The sequence below is a fragment of the Amblyraja radiata genome, chromosome 4 (assembly GCF_010909765.2).
Source record: "Amblyraja radiata isolate CabotCenter1 chromosome 4, sAmbRad1.1.pri, whole genome shotgun sequence".
NCBI lineage: Eukaryota > Metazoa > Chordata > Chondrichthyes > Rajiformes > Rajidae > Amblyraja > Amblyraja radiata.
In genome coordinates, this window is record NC_045959.1 from 44,967,143 (window position 1) to 44,989,769 (window position 22,627).

Below are 22,627 nucleotides of genomic sequence, written 5' to 3' on the forward strand. Positions count from 1 at the left end.
TTTCTCTGGGACGCAAGAGATTAAGGGGAAACCTGAAAAAGGTATATACACTTATGAGAGGCATAGATAGGATAGGCAGTCAAAACATTTTTATCCAGGGATGGGAATGTCAAAGCTGTACTTGTGAGAGGAGCTAGTTTTTTGTTGCCAGGGGTTGTGGTGGGGGCAGATACGTGACATTTAAAAGGTTTTTGGATGGGCACATGGATATGCAGGGAATTGAACAATATGGTTCACGTGCAGTCAGCGGAGATTAGTTTAGAGTTGTTTATTGTCACATGTACATTGCAAAGCTTTTTTATTACATGCTATTCAGTCAGCAGAAATACTATACATAATAACAATCAAGCCATCCACAGCATACAGATACAGGATAAAGGGAATAATAATGTTTAAAGTTCAGTAAAGTCTGATTATAGATAGTCAGAGGGTCTTCCAACGAGGTAGATGGCAGGTCAGGATCACTGGTTGGTGATAACAGCTGGGATGAAACTGTCCCTGAATCTGGAGGTATGCACTTTCAAACTTCTGTACCTCTTGCCTGATGGGTGAGGGGAGAAGAGGAGTGTTTTTGAAGAGGCTTGTTAAATGCATCATGCTCTTGTTTTATTAATGTATTTTACGTTCACGAGTAGGGTGGGTGTAACACATGTTCTTTCCGTCTTCTTCCTCCTTTCCCACATATGCGCCACCCAGTACCATTGGACTTCCATGAAGTTACATAGCTGCTGTTTACATTCATAACTCAGACTGGTGAATTTTGTTTCATTTGCTTGTACCGCAAAATCGTATTCAGAAAAAAGTTAAGGTTTTAAAGCCATATGATAATACCACTGTGTACACTTAGAATGGATGCTTATGCATGCTTAGAAGCCAGACTGGATACCTTATTTAATTCTAGCTACAAAAAGAGAACAAAACGTATCCCATATAATTTGAAATGAATGTATTCAACAGAGTCAGATGTCAGGACGTATTTCTTTCCACACCAAGTTGTTAACTTGTGGTGCAGATTGCCATCTCACGCCGTGTATTTATTTGTAGCACATATTCAAAACCATTTCTTAGCACGAGCAAGTGCACATGTAGGATAGATGGAAGGGCAGGGCATGTGTTACACCCCACTCGTGAAGGTAAATGCATTAACAATAAGGGCATAACAAGCCCCTTCAAAAACAATCGCTGACTAAAAGACAGATTAAGATGAAAAAAAAAACAGTATTTTAAAGAAATAATACCAATCGTAAGATGAAAATTGCCAAAACATTTATATAAAGTAAGTCTGTTGGTTGGTTAAATGAGGCCCCTTAATCATTGTAAGGTAAAAAAAATAGACAAAAATCCATTAAATATAAAGGCAGGGGCCATTGAACCATCCTACCAACAACTAGAGAGCAATCCTGAGCTACTATCTACCTCATTAGAGACCCTCGGACTATCTCTGTTCAGATTTTACTGGACTTGATCTTGCACTAAACGTTATTTACGTTATTCCCTTTATCATTTATCTCTACACTGTGAATGGCTTGATTGTGATCGTGTATTGTCTTTCTGCTGACTGGATAGCACACAACAAAAGCTGTTCACTGCACCTTGGTACATGTGACAATAAACAAAACTCAAGCATTACATCACAGATGATAAATTGGCAAATAGATGGGACAATTATGCATTTGCAATGTACAATTCTGGTATGTACAATTTTACATCTAATTGTCACTCATGGAATGTGGGCAACACTACCGAGGCAAATATTAGTTGACCCTCCCCACCTGTCCTCGTGAATGTGGCGACATTCCATTTTCATGAACAGTCAAAGTCTGCAAACTTACTCTCATAATTGTGTAAGCCAGGTGATGATGAAGAAACTTTATATTTCCAATTACACTCTAGCAGTAGTTTGGTTTAGTTTAGAGATATGCTTGGATCAGGCCCTCTGGCCCACCGAGTCTGCGCCGCCCAGCGATCCCCGCACATTAGCGATCCCCTACATGAACAAAAGACAATTTACATTTAAACCAAGCCGATTAACCAACAAACCTGTATGCCTTTGGAGTGTGAGAGGAAACTGAAGAAGTGGGTAACTTGCAAGTACTGGTAGACATGCCACTAGTCTCAAAGGTTCAAAGGTCAGCTTATTATCACGTGTGCCTATTAAGGTACAGTGAAACTTAAATTACCATATAGCCATACAAAAAAAAAAGCAATAAGACACAACTACATAAAAGTTAACATAAACATCCACCACAGTGGATTCCTCACTGTGATGGAAGGCAATAAAGTCTAATCTTCTTCCTCTTTATTCTCCTGCTGTCGGGGCAGTCGAACCATCTGCAGTCGGGGAGATCGAAGCTCCCACATTGGGGTGGTCGAAGCTCCTGCGGCTTGGAGCTCTCGAAGTCAGTTTCTAAGTGAGCTCCACGATGTTAAGTCCTGCAGGCTCCCGCAGTTGGAGATCTCCAGCAGAGTCCGCCAGCTCTTCGATGTTAGGCCGCTGTGCGGTCGGAGATACAATACGGGGGAAAAAAATCACATCTCTGTCAAGGTAAGAGATTAAAAAAAGTTTCCTCCAACCCTCACCCCCCACATAAAACAAGCTAAAGAAAACTAAAAAAATACATTTACCACATACTAAAAAACAACAAAGAAGGAAGGGACAAGACAGACTGTTGGCGAGGCGGCCAATGCGGGCGCCACCCAGTGGTCTTCTTATCCTTCTTGAGGTTAGATCCATATTTTTAGACAGAAATACCAGTGATCTACTTCCTACCAGGATGAAAATGAATCCTTAGCAAGATTACATGCAGCATTTTGTTAAAAAATGTACATTGAAGCCTGCAGTGGGTGTGGTGCTGGCCCAGGAGTTTCCTTTGTCCTGGAAAGATTAGTCTTGATGGAAGAGCACACATCTGGGAAAGTGAAAAATATTTAAAGATGCACATGAGTAGGAAGTAGAAATGCTTTGGGTATCAGGAGACGGGTAATTCATTATAAAATACCTAAACTGACCAGCTCTTGTCATCTTTGTATTCATAGGCCATGGTTGATGAGTGCCCCACGGTATTGATGGTGGATATTTGATGATAAAATATTAAGTCCTCATTACCTGTGGGAGTTATGGACCTAACATTTTTTGTCTTAATTAAAAAAAAATGTGTGTCTAACAGAATCCTTCCCATTAATCTGATCAGAAAGGCTGTTAAATGTTATTGGGGTTTTTTTTATGGACCTGCGTTTGAAAGACAGTCTATAAATGTGTTCTGTCACTGTAGCCAACTAAACCTTCAATAAGAGACAAATTAAATTAAGTAAAACTTCACCATAGCAAAGATTTATTATCTGAATAGTCATTAACTTGGGGAATTAACATTGCCAGTACAAGACATAAAATACAACCCTATCTCATGGCATATGGGAGGGAGCTCCAGGAGAAGCTTGGTGCTTAATGGCATTCCCAGTATTACCTGGATGACCTTGTGAATTTGTAAATCTATGGAAAGCAACTAAGTGAATAACACAGGCTGGATGTAATGTCATTCATTAAGTGTGAAGGGTTGATGATTTTACTCTTGTTGTAAATGGTCGTTGCCTGGAGAGCAAATGTCAACTATCATTTATCAGAACATGCCAGAATGTTGTCTAAATCTTTGTTACATACAGGTACGATCACTGCATTTTCTGAGGTCTAACAATTTTTATTGCACATTGTGAAATTATCTGTGAACATCCCTGCTTCTGATTTTATGATAAAAGGGTTGCTATTTGTAGAGCAGATGAAGAGAGATAGGGCTGGAGTACTACGCTGATCAAACAGCGACTGAACACCTTCATGCAGAAAGGGAAAGGGCAGAGAAGGAAGGCAGAGAGATAGAGAGAGAGAGAGGCCGAGAGAGAGAGGCAGAGAGAGAGAAGCAGAGAGAAAGGCACAGCGAGAGAAATAGAGAGTGAGATAGAGAGGGGGCAGGCAGAGAGAAAGGGCAGAGAGGGGGGAGAGAGGAACGATCGCACGTTATGTGCTGCTGACCCATTCTGACCGCTGCTGCCGCCGCCGAACAACCCCCCCCTCACCCCATTCTGACTGCTGCCGCTGGAAACCACTCCACCCCCATTGCACCCATCTTCACGGCGGCCCTGTGGTGTCTTGGCTCTGACAATTCGAGGGGCCTACCCGGTAATAACACTAAGAGCAGCTCCGGGTCGCCGCGCTCCCCGACTCGAATCACCTCGACGCCTAACTGATACATGCTCCGTCCTGCGCGGACATGCTGCGGGACGGATAAAATCTCGTGGCGGGCTACACGATCTCCCGGATGATAAACACTTTAACTCCCCCTCCCATACTGACCTTTCTGTCCTGGGCCTCCTCCACTGTCAGAGTGAGGTCCAACGCAAGTAGGAGGAACAGCACCTCATGTTTCGCTTGGGCAGCATACAACCCAGCGGTATGAAAATTGATTTCTCTAACTTCAAGTAACCCTTGCTTTCCTTCTTTCTCTGTTTCGCCCCCACCTTAGTTCTCCAACTAGTTTCACTATCCTACTGATTAATTTTATGCAGGAGTAGGCCATTCAGCCCTTCGAGCCAGCACCGCCATTCAATGTGATCATGGCTGATCATCCCCAATCAGTACCCCGTTCATGCCTTCTCCCCATATCCCCTGACTCTGCTATTTTTAAGAGCCCTATCTAGCTCTCTCTTGAAAGCACCCAGAGAACCTGCCTCCACTGCCTTCTGAGGCAGAGAATTCCACAGACTCACCACTCTCTGTGAGAAAAACTGTTTCCTCGTCTCCATTCTAAATGGCTTACTCCTTATTCTTAAACTGGCCCCTGGTTCTGGACTCCCCCACCATCGGGAACATGTTTTCTGCCTCTAGCTTGTCCAAGCCCTTAACAATCTTATATGTTTCAATGAGATGCCCTCTCATCCTTCTAAACTCCAGAGTGTACAAGCCCAGCTGCTCCATTCTCTCAGCAGATGACAGTCCTGCCATCCCGGGAATTAACCTTGTAAACCTACGCTGCACTCCCTTAATAGCAAGAATGTGTTTCCTCAAATTAGGGGACCAAGACTGTACACAATACTCCAGGTGTGGTCTCACTAGGGCTCTGTACAACTGCAGGACCTCTTTGCTCCTATATTCGATTCCTCTTGTTATAAAGGCCAACATGCCATTCGCTTTCTTCACAGCCTGCTGTACCTGCATGCTTACTTTCATAGACTGATGTATATGGACCCCCAGATCCCGTTGTACTTCCCCTTTTCCCAACTTTACGCCATTTAGATAGTAATCTGCCTTCCTGTTTTTGCTACCAAAGTGGATAACCTCACATTTATCCGCATTAAACTTCATCTGCCATGCATCTGCCCACTCCCCCAACCTGTCCAAGTCACCCTGCCTTCTCATAGATATGGAAGGGCAAGGTGTGAAAATGACAGATCAAAGCAGATGCTTAATCAAGGAAATATAGAATGGTTCATTGTTAAGTGAGGGGAAGTTGACAAGGAGGCATACAAACAGTTACATTAATCAAGAGGGCAGTGAAACTGTGTGGGAAGGAACTGCAGCTGCTGGTTTACACCGAAAAAAGACACAAAATGCTGTAACTCGGCAAGGACAGGCACCGTCTGTGGAGAAAAGGACAGTGAAATTAGTGATGAGAGGGAAAGAGGGTTACTTGAAGTGAGAGAAATCAATATTCATACTGCTGGGTTGTCGGCTGCCCAAGATTGGCCAGGAAAGGGGCGGGGAGAGCTCTGGGCTCGACCATCTGCCGGCACCAGGAGGTCCCTGGGGGTGAGGTTGCATCCCGCTGCCGGCCGGGGGTCGCCGCCGAGTGAATGCCGGCGGCACAATGACTGCCATGAGATGTCAGCCTCTCACCGCGGCCGGCGGCGCAGCGGAGGCCTCGCGTCCTCACGGCAGCGGCCGCCACTTGTGGGGGTGAAGGGACGGCGGGGGCGGCAGTGGTTTGGCTCCCTCCTCCTCCTCCTCCCACCGTCGTGTCAATTCTCTTTAGGGTTTGCCGATGTTGGAGGCGCTTCAAGGCCTCAGGTAGGAGGGAGGGGAGGGGAGGAGGGGAGGGGAGGGGAGGGGAGGGAGGGGAGGGGGAGGGGGGAGGGAGGGGAGGGGAGGGAGAGGGAGGGGGAGGAGAGGGAGAGAGAAGGAGGAGAGGGAGGGATGGGGGAAGATGGGGGTGGAGGAGTGTAGGGTAAGGAGATAGGAGTTGGTGGGGGGTGGGTGGGAATGGAGAGGTGGTGGGGAGAAGGGGGGGGGGGGGGTAGGAGGGACAGAGGTGGGGGAGAGACGGACGGGGTGAAGGAGAGGGGGTTGGAGAGGGAGACGGGGGGGAATGAGAGATGGGGCAGGGGAGAGGTGGAGGAGGAGGTGGGATGTGTGGGCTGAGGAGAGAAGGAAGATGGGAGGGGGGTTGGGAAGGGAAAGAAGGAGGGGGGTTGGGAAGGGAAAGAAGGAGGGGGGTTGGGAAGGGAAAGAAGGAGGGGAGGATTTGGAAGGGGAGAGGAGAGGGTTTGGGTGGGAAGGGGAGAGGAGGGGTGAGGACGAAGAGACTGGAGAATATGGGACAGGGGCATTTGAGGAGGGGAGAAGTAGGGGCGATAAAGTAGATGAAGCTGAGAGGGAATGAGTGAAGAGGGAAGGTATTGAAAAGTACGGGGAGAGGGGAGGGAGGGAGAATTAAAATGGGAAGGCAGGAGCGGGTTCGGGGACGAGAGAGGATGGGTGAAGAGGAAATGGGGGAAGGTGTGTAGGAAGGTAGGGGAGGGGTGGGAAGGGAAGAGAGGGAGGTGAGCAGAGGTTGAGAGTGGGCAGGGAAGGGAGGGGAGACAAGTGGGGTGGGAGAGAGGAGGGGGGGGGGGTGGGGAAGACAGGATGGTGGAAGGAGAGCAGAGTGGACTGGCAGAGGAGTAGGATGGGGAAGGATGAAGAAGAGAAGGAGGAGAAGTGGGATAGAGAGGGCAGACAAGAGAGTGGAAGGAGACGGGACAGGGGGACAAGTGGGGAGGAGACGGGAAAGTGGACTGAGGAGAGAGGACGGGAGAAGGATAGAGGGGATGGGAATGAGTTGCTGGTGAAGCAATGCCCCTTGGCATTAAGGCAATGACATTTGATCAAAAGGAGAAGGCATTTCACTGGAACCCTGTGGGTGGGGAAAATAGATTATGAAGTATTCATCAGACTTGGGTATTGTTGACACTTAATAACTGAAGTGAGAAAAAAATATATGTATAGTTTTGGTGTAGCACAGTAGTTATGTTCCTATGAAACATTGTGTTATGAAAATAGCCTCATGAAACATTTGTTTCAATGGGGAAAAGAGGTTTAGGGATTAAATGGTTTCAGAATCGCAAAACAAATATGTTGTTTCCACAGGGTCTTTTTAATAGCTCTGTTTATTTTTATTAAGGTAAACATTTTTAAAGACTGTATGTTACATTGTCTAATACAGTATCAGTGCATAAGTATCAATAGCAGTGATTGCTTGTCAATTTCTATGGACACCTGAGGTGAAATTGACAGACTGACTGTGTGATTACTGTGGGGAGGTTACTTGGAAAGTTTTTTTCTCCAAGGCAGCTTTTATTATGTTTGTTAAGTTCCAAATCAGCTCCTAAATGGTTTTCTAGTTCCCAATCACGTTTAACAAAAAAAAAAAATCCAATGTGTAAAAAGCCCAACGAGAAGGGGGTTGAATCAGAGTTGGGGATTGAATCAGAGAGGTAGAGACAAAAAGAGCATCCAGGCGATAATGACTAATATAATATGCTTCACGATGATGGAGAAGGACAACTATGATAAATCATGCCAATGAATTGGAAATAAAAAGTTTTTTTGAATGGTTTAGAATGGAATTTGGGAAGATAAAACAGGCCATGATATTAATGAGCTAGAATAAAGAACAACAATGGTACACATTTAAAATGGTGTTCAGCAGAACACAGCAAAATGTATACTCTGCTAGAAGAAGCTCTCGTGGAGACTACGGAGGAGTAAAATCATGGATGAGCAACTGGGGAGGAGGTGGTCGACAAGTTTAGTTTAGAGATACAGCAGGGAAACAGGCCTTTTGGCCCACAGAGTTGGCGCCGACCAGGGATAACCTCACATTAACCCTATCCTGCACACACACTGGGGACTATTTACAATTTAACCACGCCAATCAGCCTAAAAACCTGTACATCTTTGGAGTGTGGGAGGATACCGGAGATCCCGAGGAAAACCCACGCAGGTCACAGGGAGAAAGTACAAACTGTATAGACATGCACCCGGGTGCCTGGCGCTGTAAGGCAGCAACTCTACTGCGCGCTCTTGCAGTTAGTTATGTAGGTTGCAGGGATGTGAGTAAGAGAGAGGTCAAAGGAATGAGAAAAAATAAGTACAGTAAATACAAACAGGTACCAGAAATAGTAAAACACTTTCATGATATGCCATTTTGTAACAAGAGTTATTGGGAAGGGAATAAGGCCATTGAGAATACCACACCTCAGACTGGTCAATGAAGTAAAAATGCTTTGGATCCAAGAGAGAGTGATAAATTGGCTCTGTAGCAGGAAGCAGTGGGAAATGGTTAACAGGTATTTCTCTGAGAGGAAGGCTACTACAGTGGGGGTCTCTAAGGCCGAATACTTGGTCCATTAGTTTTTATTGATACAAAATGCTGGAGTAACTCAGCAGGTCAGGCAGCATCTCTGTACAAAATGAATAGGTGATATTACGGGTCAGGGCACTTCTTCAAATCCTGACTTCTACAAGTCCCAATCCGAAGAGGCACATCTACATTTTCTCCAGAGATGCTGCATGACCCCCTGAGTAACTCCAGCATTTTGTGTGTTTTTGGTCTAAGCTAGCATCTGCAGTTCATTTTTATTACATTTAGTTTTTATTGTATGTTTTCATGATTGAAGGAGGTGCGTGATAAATCAATTTGCAGCCGATACAAAGTTATGAGTTATTTACTTATGGGGGTGGAAATGGTAAAAAAAATATTAATGGGAATTTTTGAGAATAGAGGGAGCTTGCTTGGTGTATGTCCTTAAATCTGATGAGCTGTCAAATTGGTACTTGCATTTTACTAATCTAGGCACAGAATACAAGGGCAGTAGGTTGTATCAGTGTTGCATATTTGTGACATTACTTTCTTTGGAGCAGAGGAAGCTGAGGCTGACAATAACTTGAGGGTAATAACTTTGAGGTGTCTGGACAGAGTAAATAGAAAGAACCTTCAGTACTTCCCACGTTTATAGGTTGAAACATTAGAGGCAATGGATTTAAAGTAATTGGCTGAAGGATGAGAAGGAATGTGGATAAGACTTTACCAGAGTGTGTTAGCGGTTGGAGGTTGGTAGGATGTAAGAGGTAAAAAATACATCTTAAAATGTGCCCGGATGTATTGTTGGCGAGCAGGGGGTCTGGGATCAAGTCTGGAATCAAGGGATATGGGGAGAAGGCAGGCACGGGTTATTGATTGGGGACGATCAGCCATGATCACAATGAATGACGGTGCTGGTTCAAAGGGCCGCATGGCCTCCTCCTGCACCTATTTTCGATGTCTATGTTTATTAGGTTAGATAGCTTTTTTGAACAGTGTGAACAAGGTGGGCTGCATGGCCTCTATTTTCCCCCTGAGCCTCTGTGATTTTAATGATATGGAGATAGAAGAAATAATCATTATTTTGTTTCAGTATTTACCGGGGCGATGGAACCAATAGACATGGCATTAAATGATTAGACGAGTAATGAAATGAATGCATTTAAAATAGAAGGAAATCTTAAATTGACCTCAGATGTAAGTTCTTGATCTGGTTGGATTTATTTCATGCATTTTAATAGGATCTAGGGAAGCAATAACTTTGGTTTTACTAAACAATAAATGATTCATTTGAAGAAAGGTGTGGTGCCAGAAGGCTAGGGGAAAAGCTAACATAATGTCAATAGTTAAGGATGGGGATAGAGGAAGCATAGGAAATTAATCCAGTTATGGTAATCCTGATATGAAGAAGTGGAGTCCCTCTGGAAGGAGAGAACAAAGCATCTAGAAATGAAAAGTAGAATAATGTACAGTGAGTGTGGAAACATCTTCATTGACCAATATGAGTGAACGAGTGGAAATCAGGAGGGGATAACAATAGAGAATAAGAATACATTAGAAGGTACACAAAATTGCTGGAGGAACTCAGCGGGTGCAGCAGCATCTATGGAGCGAAGGAAATAGGCGACGTTTCGGGCCGAAACCCTTCTTCAGACTGATGGGGGGTGGGGAAAGAAAGAAGGAAAAAGGGAGGAGGAGGAGCCCGAGGGCGGGCGGATGGGAGGGTGGGAGGAGACAGCTAGAGGGTGAAGGAAGGGGAGGGGACAGCACAGGCTAGCCAAATTGGGGGAATTCAATGTTGATGCCATAAGGGCGCAAGGACCCCAGACGGAATATGAGGTGCTGTTCCTCCAATTTCCGCTGTTGCTCACTCTGGCAATGGAGGAGACCCAGGACAGAGAGGTCGGATTGGGAATGGGAGGGGGAGTTGAAGTGCTGAGCCACCGGGAGGTCAGGTAGGTTAAGGCGGACTGAGCGGAGGTGTTCGGCGAAACGGTCGCCCAACCTACGCTTGGTCTCACCGATGTAAATTAGCTGACATCTAGAGCAGCGGATGCAGTAGATGAGGTTGGAGGAGATACAGGTGAACCTTTGTCGCACCTGGAACGACTGCTTGGGACCTTGAATGGAGTCGAGGGGGGAGGTGAAGGGACAGGTGTTGCATTTCTTGCGGTTGCAACGGAAAGTGCCCGGGGAGGGGGTGGTGCGGGAGGGAAGGGAAGAATTGACGAGGGAGTTGCGGAGGGAGCGGTCTTTGCGGAAGGCAGACATGGGGGGAGATGGGAAGATGTGGCGAGTGGTGGGGTCACGTTGGAGGTGGCGGAAATGGCGGAGGATTATGTGTTGTATTTGCCGGCTGGTGGGGTGAAAGGTGAGGACCAGAGGGACTCTGCCCTTGTTGCGTGTGCGGGGATGGGGAGAGAGAGCAGTGTTACGGGGTATGGATGAGACCCTGGTGTGAGCCTCATCTATGGTGGCGGAGGGGAATCCCCGTTCCCTGAAGAACGAGGACATTTCCGATGCCCTGGTATGAAATGTCTCATCCTGGGAACAGATGCGGCGTAGGCGGAGGAATTGGGAGTAGGGGATGGAGTCTTTACAGGGGGCAGGGTGGGAAGACGTGTAGTCCAGAATACATTAGTTTGTTTAGTTTAGAGATGCAGCATGGAATCAGGCCCTTTGGTCCACCGTGTCTGCCAACCAATGATCATCTGTGTCCTACATGCTAGGGGCAATTTACAGAAGCCAATTAACCCACGGACCGGTATGTCTTTGGAAAGTGGTGAAATCATTGGACAAAGTCAGCATGGATTTACGAAAGGTAAATCATGTCTGACGAATCTTATATAATTTTTCGAGGATGTAACTAGTAGCGTGGATAGGGGAGAACCAGTGGATGTGGTGTATCTAGACTTCCAGAAGGCTTTCGACAAGGTCCCACATAAGAGATTAGTATACAAACTTAAAGCACACGGCATTGGGGGTTCAGTATTGATGTGGATAGAGAACTGGCTGGCAAACAGGAAGCAAAGAATAGGAGTAAACGGATCCTTTTCACAATGGCGGGCAGTGACTAGTGGGGTACCGCAAGGCTCAGTGCTGGGACCCCAGCTATTTACAATATATATTAATGATCTGGATGAGGGAATTGAAGGCAATATCTCCAAGTTTGCGGATGACACTAAGCTGGGGGGCAGTGTTAGCTGTGAGGAGGATGCTAGGAGACTGCAAGGTGACTTGGATAGGCTGGGTGAGTGGGCAAATGTTTGGCCGATGCAGTATAATGTGGATAAATGTGAGGTTATCCATTTTGGTGGCAAAAACAGGAAAGCAGACTATTATCTAAATGGTGGCCGATTAGGAAAAGGGGAGATGCAGCGAGACCTGGGTGTCATGGTACACCAGTCATTGAAAGTAGGCATGCAGGTGCAGCAGGCAGTGAAGAAAGCGAATGGTATGTTAGCTTTCATAGCAAAAGGATTTGAGTATAGGAGCAGGGAGGTTCTACTGCAGTTGTACAGGGTCTTGGTGAGACCACACCTGGAGTATTGCGTACAGTTTTGGTCTCCAAATCTGAGGAAGGACATTATTGCCATAGAGGGAGTGCAGAGAAGAAGGTTCACCAGATTGATTCCTGGGATGTCAGGACTGTCTTATGAAGAAAGACTGGATAGACTTGGTTTATACTCTCTAGAATTTAGGAGATTGAGAGGGGATCTTATAGAAACTTACAAAATTCTTAAGGGGTTGGACAGGCTAGATGCAGGAAGATTGTTCCCGATGTTGGGGAAGTCCAGGACAAGGGGTCACAGCTTAAGGATAAGGGGGAAATCCTTTAAAACCGAGATGAGAAAAACTTTTCACACAGAGAGTGGTGAATCTCTGGAACTCTCTGCCACAGAGGGTAGTTGAGGCCAGTTCATTGGCTATATTTAAGAGGGAGTTAGATGTGGCCCTTGTGGCTAAGGGGATCAGAGGGTATGGAGAGAAGGCAGGTACGGGATACTGAGTTGGATGATCAACCATGATCATATTGAATGGCGGTGCAGGCTCGATGGGCCGAATGGCCTACTCCTGCACCTAGTTTCTATGTTTCTATGTTTCTATGAAAGTGGGAGGAAACCGGGACTGCCAGAGAAATTCCCACGCGGTCACGGGAAGAACTTGCACACTCTGTACAGACAACTCCCGTAGTCAGGATCATACCTGGGCCCTGGCGCTGTAAGGCAGCAACTCTACCGCTGCGCCACCGTGCCGCCCGTTACTGTGAAATATGAAAGGGAATTAATAAACTTGCAGAATGGGACAATAATTCAACATCAACTCAAATGAGTAGTAGCCTTTGAATAGGAGAGTGCGAGACCAGATGGGATTGGAAACGAGGGATCTTGCAGAACAAATATACCAACCACTAAAAGTTGCTGCTGTTCAGCAAGGCCATTATTATTTTGTTTTGAAAAGCAAGCCATGCAATAGGGTGGGATTTAATTGAAATGTTGGAAATTTGTCTCAATTAGAGGCATCATTCTTCTTCCTGGCTTTATTTACTTTTTTTTTTTAACTGTTCATAATTATTACCTAATGCTGCTTGAGTGCTGGGTCTCCTGTTACCGATTCAATATTTCCGACACTTAATTTACTCGGCCTGGTTCATGCATTGTTTCCCACACTTCCGTGTGTTCCCTGTATCAGTCTCATTTCACAGAATGTCTCGTGCTAAAATGAAGACAGTGTGTGGCAGTGCAGATGGAACTGATGGAGCTAAGAGTACAACAAATATGTTCTTGTGCCACCATTGGTAATTTCAGAATTTGAATATACTTCAACGATCTGACAATATAAATGTGACCATGAAGCTTTTTTGAAACTGGACATAACACAATATTTATTTAAGGTAGGAAACTTGCAAGCTTTGCTTGGGTAGCCTGTAAGCAACTTCATACCACAGCAAGATGGTCCTGGCTTCTAAAGTGCTGAGCAAACCACTCAGTTGCTATAAAACGATGAGAATGTTCAGTGATCAGGTTGTACGCAGATGACGCCAAAACTGGTGATACTGTGGAGAGTAAAGAAGATTGTCCAAGATCCCAACATGATATCGATTAACAGGGAAAGTGGGGAAAGGAATGGCAGATGGAATTTAACACTGACATGTTGAAAATATTGCAATCTGGCAAGTTAAACAAGGCCACAACGAAAGGAAGGTCCCTGGGAAGTGTTGTTGAACAGTGAGACCTTGGGGCTCAAATATGTGGATAGACAGGGAGGTGAAGAAGGTGTATGGCATGCTTGCCAACATTGGCTTTGACACCGAGTACCAGAGGGATGTCATGTAATAGTTCTATAAATCATTGGTTGGGCAGCACTTGGAATGTTGTGTACAATTCTGGTTGCCTTACTGAAGGAAGGATTATTAGGCAAGGGGGGGGGGTTGCTGGATGTTGCCAGAACTGATGGGCTTGAGTTATAAGGAGAGGCTCGACAGCCTTGAACTGTTTCCCCTGGAACGTACGAGGCTGAAGGGTGACCTTATTGAGGTTTCTAAAATAATGGTGATCTAGAACAGGTGGGCGGTTGCACACTTCCTCTCAGGGGAGCTTAAAACAAGAGGCTTAGTTTAAGAGGGGGAAAGAGTTGAAGGGAAGCTGTTTCTCCCACAAGAGGTGGCGGGCAGATGGAGTTGGTTGATGGAAGAACAGGAACAGCATCTACGAGGCACCTGGAGAGGCATTTGAATGAACAAGACATGGAGGGATATGGAATTAATACAGGCAAGTGGAATTCGCATTGGGGTAGTGGGCCGAAGGGCCTGTTCCTATGCTGTGGAAATCTGACTACATTATTCTGGGTGGTGGTTCTCTAATATTGTCTTGAATCAACTCAGCTCGGGCATTCAGCACCAGAAAAGTAGTTCATACTTACATTATTGTCCAGGTTTCTGTTAAGTAGCACAGATTTTGTTGTACAGGGCCAAACATAAAACTGCTCCTTAAACGTACATTGATACTCATTTAATTTGCACCACATGCATGACTTATATCCATATTGTCACGTCTGTAAGAACTCCGTGATGTGCTGTTGTTGTTTGCTGATCCCAGTACAATGTGTTCCATCCAAATTTCCACTGGTTAATTGCACATTACTGAAACTGTTAAGATGTAAAGTAAATAACTTTGAACTATATTTAGTATTGAATAGCTAAAAAGGAAATCAATATTTGTGTCTCAATCTTTTCTGTTGAGACTAAATCAGCCAAGAACTTAAACAGAAGTAGGCCATTTGACCCCCTATGGGTCATGGCTAATTTTTTGTCTCAACACCACTTTCTTGCTCAGAATCCAGATCTCGTGATTGCATTAATTCATTTATGCTTTAATGAATTTGGCTTTGTAGATGTCTTGAGTTCAGAATTCCAAGGTTTCATTGGGATTTGGCAGAAGATATTTAATTTCCTTTATGTTCTGAATGATGCTCAAGAAGTTATAAAAGCCTTGGTGCAGCGGTAGGATTGCTGCATTACAGCGCCAGAGCCCCATGTTTGATCCTGACTACGGGTGCTATCTGTACGGAGTTTGTATGTTCTCGCTGTGACCGCATGGGCTTTCCCTGGGTGCTCCGGTTTCCTTCCACATTCCAAAGACGTGCAAGGTTGAAGGCTAATTGGCTTCTGTAAATTTTCCTTCGTGTGTAGGATGGAACTAATGTACGCGTGATCGCTGGACCGCATGGACAAGGTGGGCCGAAGGGTCTGTTTCCACGCTGTATCTCTAAAACTAAAATTAAAGCTTCCAGAATACTTTGGTGTCACAGTGCTCACTTTGGGATCGAAATAATTTCCCTTTCTTAACGTCAAATTATGCTGATTCTCCTGTAACTATTCTGCTAGTTAATAAATAGGTCAAACATGATTAAACGTACCAAATGTAGACTGGCCGATCATTTCGCTGAACACCTTCACTCAGTCTGCCTTGGCCCACCTGACCTCCCAGTTGCCAAATACTTTAACTCTCCTTCCCATTCCCCACACTGACCTTTCTGTCAAAATTCAATAGTCTATTGTCTTTGCTTTGCTTCAGCACAACAGAATATAGAAGGCTGTGATTGGGCCTCCTCCATTGTCCTGAGACTGTCCTGGGCCTCCTCCATTGTCAGAGAGGCCAAACGCAAATTGGAGGAACAACACCTCATATTTCGCAGCTTACAACCCGGTGGTATGAATATTGTTTTCTCTAACCAAGTAACCCTTGCATCCCCTCTCCATCCCTCCTACACATATAAAGTGAAAGAGAAGATGACAGAAATAAGCATTGCTAGTAACCGGTAGAAAACTACCTCTCGCCTCACCAGTTTTTGAACTAGGTGGCTACGCAGACACAAGATGCATGGTTGTCATCTTCCAAAATTCCATATGGAAGAAAGTGCAACCTGGCTGACATAAATACAGCAAACAGTGGATAATGTTTGGGACACAGCAATGTCATGTAAATTAAAGTAGTCATATTTAGTATTTTGTTTCATCTCCTTTGCATGCAATGACTGCTTGAACTCTGCGATTCATGGACATCACCAGTTGCTGGGTGTCTTCTCTGGTGATGCTCTGCCAGGACTGTATTACAGTCATCTTTAGCTGATGCTTGTTTTGGGTGCTAGTCCAGTTTTCTCTTCAGCATATAAAAAGCATGCTCAATTGGGTTCAGATCGGGTGATTGACTTGGCCACTCAAGAATTTACCATTTTTTAGCTTTGAAAAACTCCTTTGTTACTTTAGCAGTATGTTTGGGATCATTGTCTTGCTGTAGAATGAACCGTCGGCCAATGAGTTTTGAGGCATTTGTTTGAACTTGAGCAGATAGGATGTGTCTATACACTTCAGAATTCATTATGCTACTACCATCAGCAGTTGTATCATCAATGAAGATAAGTGAGCCAGTACCTTCAGCAGCCATACATGCCCAGGCCATAACACCTCCACCACCACGTTTCACAGATGAGGTGGTATGCTTTGGATCTTGAGCAGTTCCTTCTCTCCTCCATACTTTGCTCTTGCCATCACTCTGATATAAGTTAATCTTTGTCTCATCTGTCCATAAGACCTTTTTCCAGAACTGTGGTTGCTCTTTTAAGTACTTCTTGGCAAACTGTAACCTGGCCATCCTATTTTTGCGGCTAACCAGTGGTTTGCATCTTGCAGTGTAGCCTCTGTATTTCTGTTCACAAAGTCTTCTACGGACAGTGATCACTGACAAATCCACTCCTGAAGAGTGTTTCTGATCTGTCGGACAGGTGCTTGGGGAATTTTCTTTATATAGAGAGAATTCACCTGCCATCAGCTGTGGAGGTCTTCCTTGGCCTGCCAGTTACTTTGCGATTAGTAAGCTCACCAGAACTCTCTTTTTTCGTAATGGTGTTCCAAACAGTTGATTTTGGTAAGCTTGAGGTTTGGCTGATGTCTCTAACAGTTTTATTATTGTTTCTCAGTCTCATAATGGCTTCTTTGACTTTCATTGGCACAGCTTTGGTCCTCATGTTGATAAACTGCAATAAACGTTTCCAAAGGTGATGGAAAAACTGTAGGAAAGACAGGGTGCTGAGAGCTCTCTTATACCTGTATTAAGGAGGCAATTAAACACACCTGAGCAATTACAAAGGCCTGTGAAGCCATGTGTCCCAAACATTATGGTGCTGTGAAATGGGGAGACTATGTATAAACACAGCTGTAATTTCTACATGGTGAAACCAAAATGTATAAAAATGGCCTTTCATATCATCTGACAATGTGCACTTTAACCACATGTGATTTTTTTTCTATTACAAATCTCAAATTGAGGATTACAGAGGCAAATAAATAAATGATGGGTCTTTGTCACAAACATTATGGAGGGCACTGTAGATCATGTGCAAACAGAAAGCAGTAGCTTAATTTGCCTGCTTGTCCGGCAGAAATATCATGGGCTGAACGGCCTGTTCTTGTGGTTTACCGTTCTGTTTTATTCTCTGTGTTACTTTTTGACACATACAGGTAACCTCCCAAGTTGCACCTGTTTGGGTTGCAGTTCACTCTGAGGGAATTAAAAAGCCTGAGATATAGAATAAACCTCGCTCTCATGGAACTTGTTTGGGGAAAAAAAATCAAATAAATCAACACATTTTTTCTCTTCCTGTAAACAAATCTTTCTCCTGAGGTGCAACTGTATCACGGGAATAAATTATTCAGCAATTCCTCCTCCTCCAGAAAGGCCCCAGTTTCATTCTGTTGTTAAATTATTGCAAACACGCCAGTCTTGTTAAACCTCCTGTGATCCAGGCTGACAGGAGGAAACAGTGACATTTGTTTAGACCACTGTTTCCTGACCAGTTTTGGAATTGTTACAGAAGGATGTAAGATGGATACCACTCCCCTGGACATTGCATTTTGGTCACAGTATCCTTCCTGCTACAACACTTTGCAAAAGTAAACTGGCTTCCGTTGCCTCATTTGTCCCGATTCCTGGCATAAAGATTGAATCTGTGAACCAAGGAGTTTTCAAGGCAGCGGTCTCTGAAGATGGGAAGAAGTGACTGGTAGGATCACGCTGATAGTGGCAGAAATGTCAGATAATGCGTTATCCAGATGCCGCTTTCCACTTCGTCAGAATCTATAATATACTCTTTCCGTCAGCAGTATCTCAGAGCTGTGTAGGATTATTTCTACTCAAGTGTCTGTTTCTGCAAACCCACATAAGAAATATGGGCAAGCAACGTAATCTTGCAGTACCTTAAATAATTCAAAGACTACTTTCACTTGTCTGCTTCTTGATTAGTCCAAGGTTTATCAGGCAGGAGAATGGGGTTAGGAGGGAGATATAGATCAGCCATGATTGAATGGCAGTGTAGATGTGAAGGGCCGAATGGCCTAATTCTGCTCCTATCACTTATGACCTAGTTCTCCGACTAGTTTCACTGTCCTGATTAATTTTACCGATAGTAGGCCTCCTTGTCACCTTCTCCATAGCTAACAATGAACCATTCTACATTTCCTTATCATCATCTGCTTTTATCTGTCGTTTTCATGACTTATTCTTTTATTTCAAGACTCCCTCTCACCTGACTCTGTCTTCCTGCCCCCTTCAACCGATATCCCTTCCTCTGACTTCACATGTCTAGTCTCTTCTTGTATCGCAGTCTTTTATCATCTTCCCATCTCTGGCCTTTATCCACCCATCTACCAATCAAAACTCCCCTCGCCTGTATCCACCGATCACTTGCCTGGCTTTACCCTTCCCTACCTCTCTTCCTGCTTTTTCTTCCCCCCCCCCCCCCACTGCAATCAGTCTGAAGAATGGTCATAACTCAAAACGTCGCCTATCCATGTTCTTCAGTGATGTTGCCTGAACTTGGACAGGTTGAGTGAGTGGGAGAAGCATGGCAGATGCAGTATAATGTAGATAATTGTGAGGTTATCCACTTTGGCGGCAAGAACAAGGAGGCAGATAATTATCTCAATTGTGTCAGATTAGGAAATAGGGAAGTGCAACGAGACTTGGGTGTCCTTGTACACCAGTCACTGAAAGTAAACATGCAGGTACAGCGGGCAGTGAAGAAAGCGAATGGCATGTTAGTCTTCATAACGAGAGGATTTGAGTAGTAAAGAGGTCCTTCTGCAGTTGTACAGGGCCCTGGTGAGACCACATCTGGAGTATTGTGTGCAGTTTTGGTCTCCAAATTTGAGGAAGGACATCCTTACTATTGAGGCATTGCAGCGTAGGTCCATAGAAACATAGAAAATAGGTGCAGGAGTAGGCCATTCGGCCCTTCGAGCCTGCACCGCCATTCAATATGATCATGGCTGATCTTCCAACAGTATCCCTTACCTGCCTTCTCTCCATACCCCCTGATCCCCTTAGCCACAAGGGATACATCTAATTCCCTCTTAAATATAGCCAATGAACTGGCCTCAACTACCTTCTGTGGCAGAGAATTCCACAGATTCACCACTCTGTGTGAAAAATGTTTTTCTCATCTCGGTCCTAAAAGACTTCCCACTTATCCTTAAACAGTGACCCCTTGTTCTGGACTTCCCCAACATCGGGAACAATCTTCCTGCATCTAGCCTGTCCAACCCCTTAAGTATTTTGTAAGTTTCTATAAGATCCCCCCTCACTCTTCTAAATTCTAGCGAGTACAAGCCGAGTCTATCCAGTCTTTCTTCATATGAAAGTCCTGACATCCCAGGAATCAGTCTGGTGAACCTTCTCTGTACTCCCTCTATGGCAAGAATGTCTTTCCTCAGATTAGGTGACCAAAACTGTACGCAATACTCCAGGTGTGGTACAACTGCTGTAGAACCTCCCTGCTCCTATACTCAAATCCTTTTGCTATGAATGCAAACATACCATTCGCCTTCTTCACTGCCTGCTGCACCTACATGCCTACTTTCAATGACTGGTGTACCTTGACACCCAGGTCTCGTTGCATCTCCCCTTTTCCTAATCGGCCACCATTCAGATAATAGTCTACTTTCCTGTTTTTGCCACCAAAGTGGATAACCTCACATTTATCCACATTATACTGCATCTGCCATGCATTTGCCCACTCACCCGACCTATCCAAGCCACCTTGCAGTCTCCTAGCATCCTCCTCACAGCTAACACTGCCCCCCAGCTTCGTGTCATCTGCAAATGTGGAGATGTTGCATTCAATTCCCTCATCCAAATCATTAATATATATTGTAAATAGCTGGGGTCCCAGCACCGAGCCTTGCGGTACCCCACTAGTCACTGCCTGCCATTGTGAAAAGGACTCGTTTACTCCTACTATTTGCTTCTGTCTGCCAGCCAGTTCTCTATCCACATCAATACTGAACCCCCAATACCGTGTGCTTTAAGTTTGCAAGGTTAATCCCCGGGATGGGGGGACTGTCATATGAGGAAAGATTGGAAAGACTGGGCTTGTATTCACTGGAATTTAGAAGGATGAGAGGATATCTTATAGAAACGTACTAGACCAAGTGCAGACCCGTTGGGTCTGTTCCCCCAACGTGCGGTTGTGGGGGGGGGAGGCGGCATGCAGCGTCACACACACTAACTATCCCCCCCCCCTCGCACTCACGCTAATTACCCCCCTTGATATATTAATATTATTAATTTGCTCCTTTTACCCCATAGCCACCCTATCTACTGACGCGTAGCCCCCAACTTGCAGTCACATCTAGAGAGGGGGGGGGGGGGGGGGCGGGGTTAGAGAGTGAGGGCAGAGAGAGAAGGGGCAGAGAGAGAGAGACACAGAGAGGGCAAGAGGGATGATGGGTGGAGAGGAGGAGAAGAGGGAGGGTGGGTGAGGGGGGAAAGGTGGGGGAGGAGAGAGAGTGAGGGGGAGAGAGAGAGGGGGTGCTGTGAGGGGGAGAGGTGGGGAGCAGGGAGGGGGAGGGAGGGTGGAGGGAAGAGGGTAGGGGGTGTGGAGGGGAGGGGGTTTAGGGGAGGGTGGGGGAGGGGATGGAGGGGAGAGAGAGGGGGGGAGGGGGGGGAGAAGGGGGAGAGGGTGTGCTGAGGGGGGTGAGGTGAGGGGATGGGGTGTGCGGTGCGGGAGTGGGGAGGAGAGGTGGGCAGGCAGGGAGCGGGAGGGCGGGCTGGAGGGAAGGGGGTAGGGGTGTGTGAGGGGAGGGGGTAGGGGTGTGTTGGAGGGAGGGGGTTAGGGAGGAACGGTGTGGAGAGGATGGAGGGGAGGCAGAGGGAAGAAAAAGAGGGGAGAGAGCAGCAGAGGATTGGGCGTGGTGGATGGAGAGGGTGGGTGGACGGAGAAGGGGGAAGAGGTAGGAGAAGGGTGGGGAGAAGAGGATGAGGGGGGGGAGAAGAGGAGAGGGGGGGATGAACGAGGAGAGGGGGGGGAGAAGAGGACGGAGGGGGTGGAGAAGAGGATGACGGGGGGGGAGAAGACGGACGACGGTGGGGGAGAGCAGAGCGACGATGGGGGGGAGAAGATGTTGAGAGGGGAGTGGTGAGAAGAGGAGAGGGGCGGGCGAGGAGGGGGGGGAGAAGAGGAGAGGAGGGGAGAAGAGGAGAGGGGGGGAGAAGAGGAGAGGGGGGAGAAGAGGAGAGGGGGGAGAAGAGGAGAGGGGGGGAGAAGAGGATGGGGCGAAGAGGAGAGGGGGGGTGAAGAGGAGAGGGGGGGAGAAGAGGAGAAGGGGGGAGAAGAGGAGGGGGGAGAAGAGGAGAGGGGGTGGAGAGGAGAGGGGGGGGAGAGAGGAGAGGCGGGGGGAGAGGAGAGGGGAGGAGAGGAGAGGGGGGGGGGGGGGAGAGGAGAGAGGGGGGGGAGAGAGAGAGAGAGGGCGCCTTTTTACTTCAACCCAAACAACCATTTGCAGGCTGTGCTTTTTTCCCCTCAAACTAACCATATTTTCATTTTCAAACCACATTATGGGTACTCACAGCTGTGGAGACATTTGTTCAGTGTTATTCAGAGCTCTGATTGAGGCACACCACTTGCAGAGACTGATTGAGGCACACCACTTGCAGAGACTGATTGAGGCACACCACTTCCTGGTTTTATAATCCCTTCCCCTCCCTCCAGCAGGGGCAGTAGAGAGAATGGGGAATTTTGTAAAAACATTAATATCTCTGTCATTTTTCATCGACGGGAAAAATCCTCGGCACACATGCGGCGGAGGGGGGCTCTGAGCGAGCTGGCCAAAAATGACGGCCGTTGATGGCGACATTCTCTTGGAAATCGCAGCACAGAAGGCCAAAAGCGGTCAAGAACAGAGATTTAGTAATATAGATAGATAACATTCTAAAAGGACAGGACAAGCTAGATGCAGGAGAAATGTTCCCAAAGTTGGGGGAGTCCAGAGCCAGGGGCCACAGTCTAAGAATAAAGGGATAAGTTCTTTTTCACCCAGAGTTGTGAATTTGTGGAATTTTCTGCCACGGAAGGCAGTAGAAGCCAATTCACTGGATGAATTTAAAAGAGTTAGAGATCTAGGGGCTAGCGGAATCGAGGGATATAGGGAGAAGGCAGGCACGGGTTACTGATTGTGGATGATA

General features: G+C 46.1%; 1 protein-coding gene across 5 annotated transcripts in view; it reads left to right on the forward strand.

Annotated features, from left to right (window-relative positions):
* Positions 1–5,781: 5,781 nt before the first annotated feature.
* stau2 (staufen double-stranded RNA binding protein 2) overlaps positions 5,782–22,627 on the forward strand; it is a 369,378-nt gene continuing 352,532 nt past the window's right edge. For 2 of the 5 annotated variants that reach the window (XM_033019294.1, XM_033019295.1), the window contains exon 1: positions 5,784–6,055. The gene's annotated coding sequence lies outside the window, so the exon portion shown is untranslated. Of the gene's footprint in view, positions 6,056–22,627 lie in introns of all 5 variants that reach the window. The other 3 variants (XM_033019292.1, XM_033019293.1, XM_033019291.1) reach the window with 3 other exon arrangements.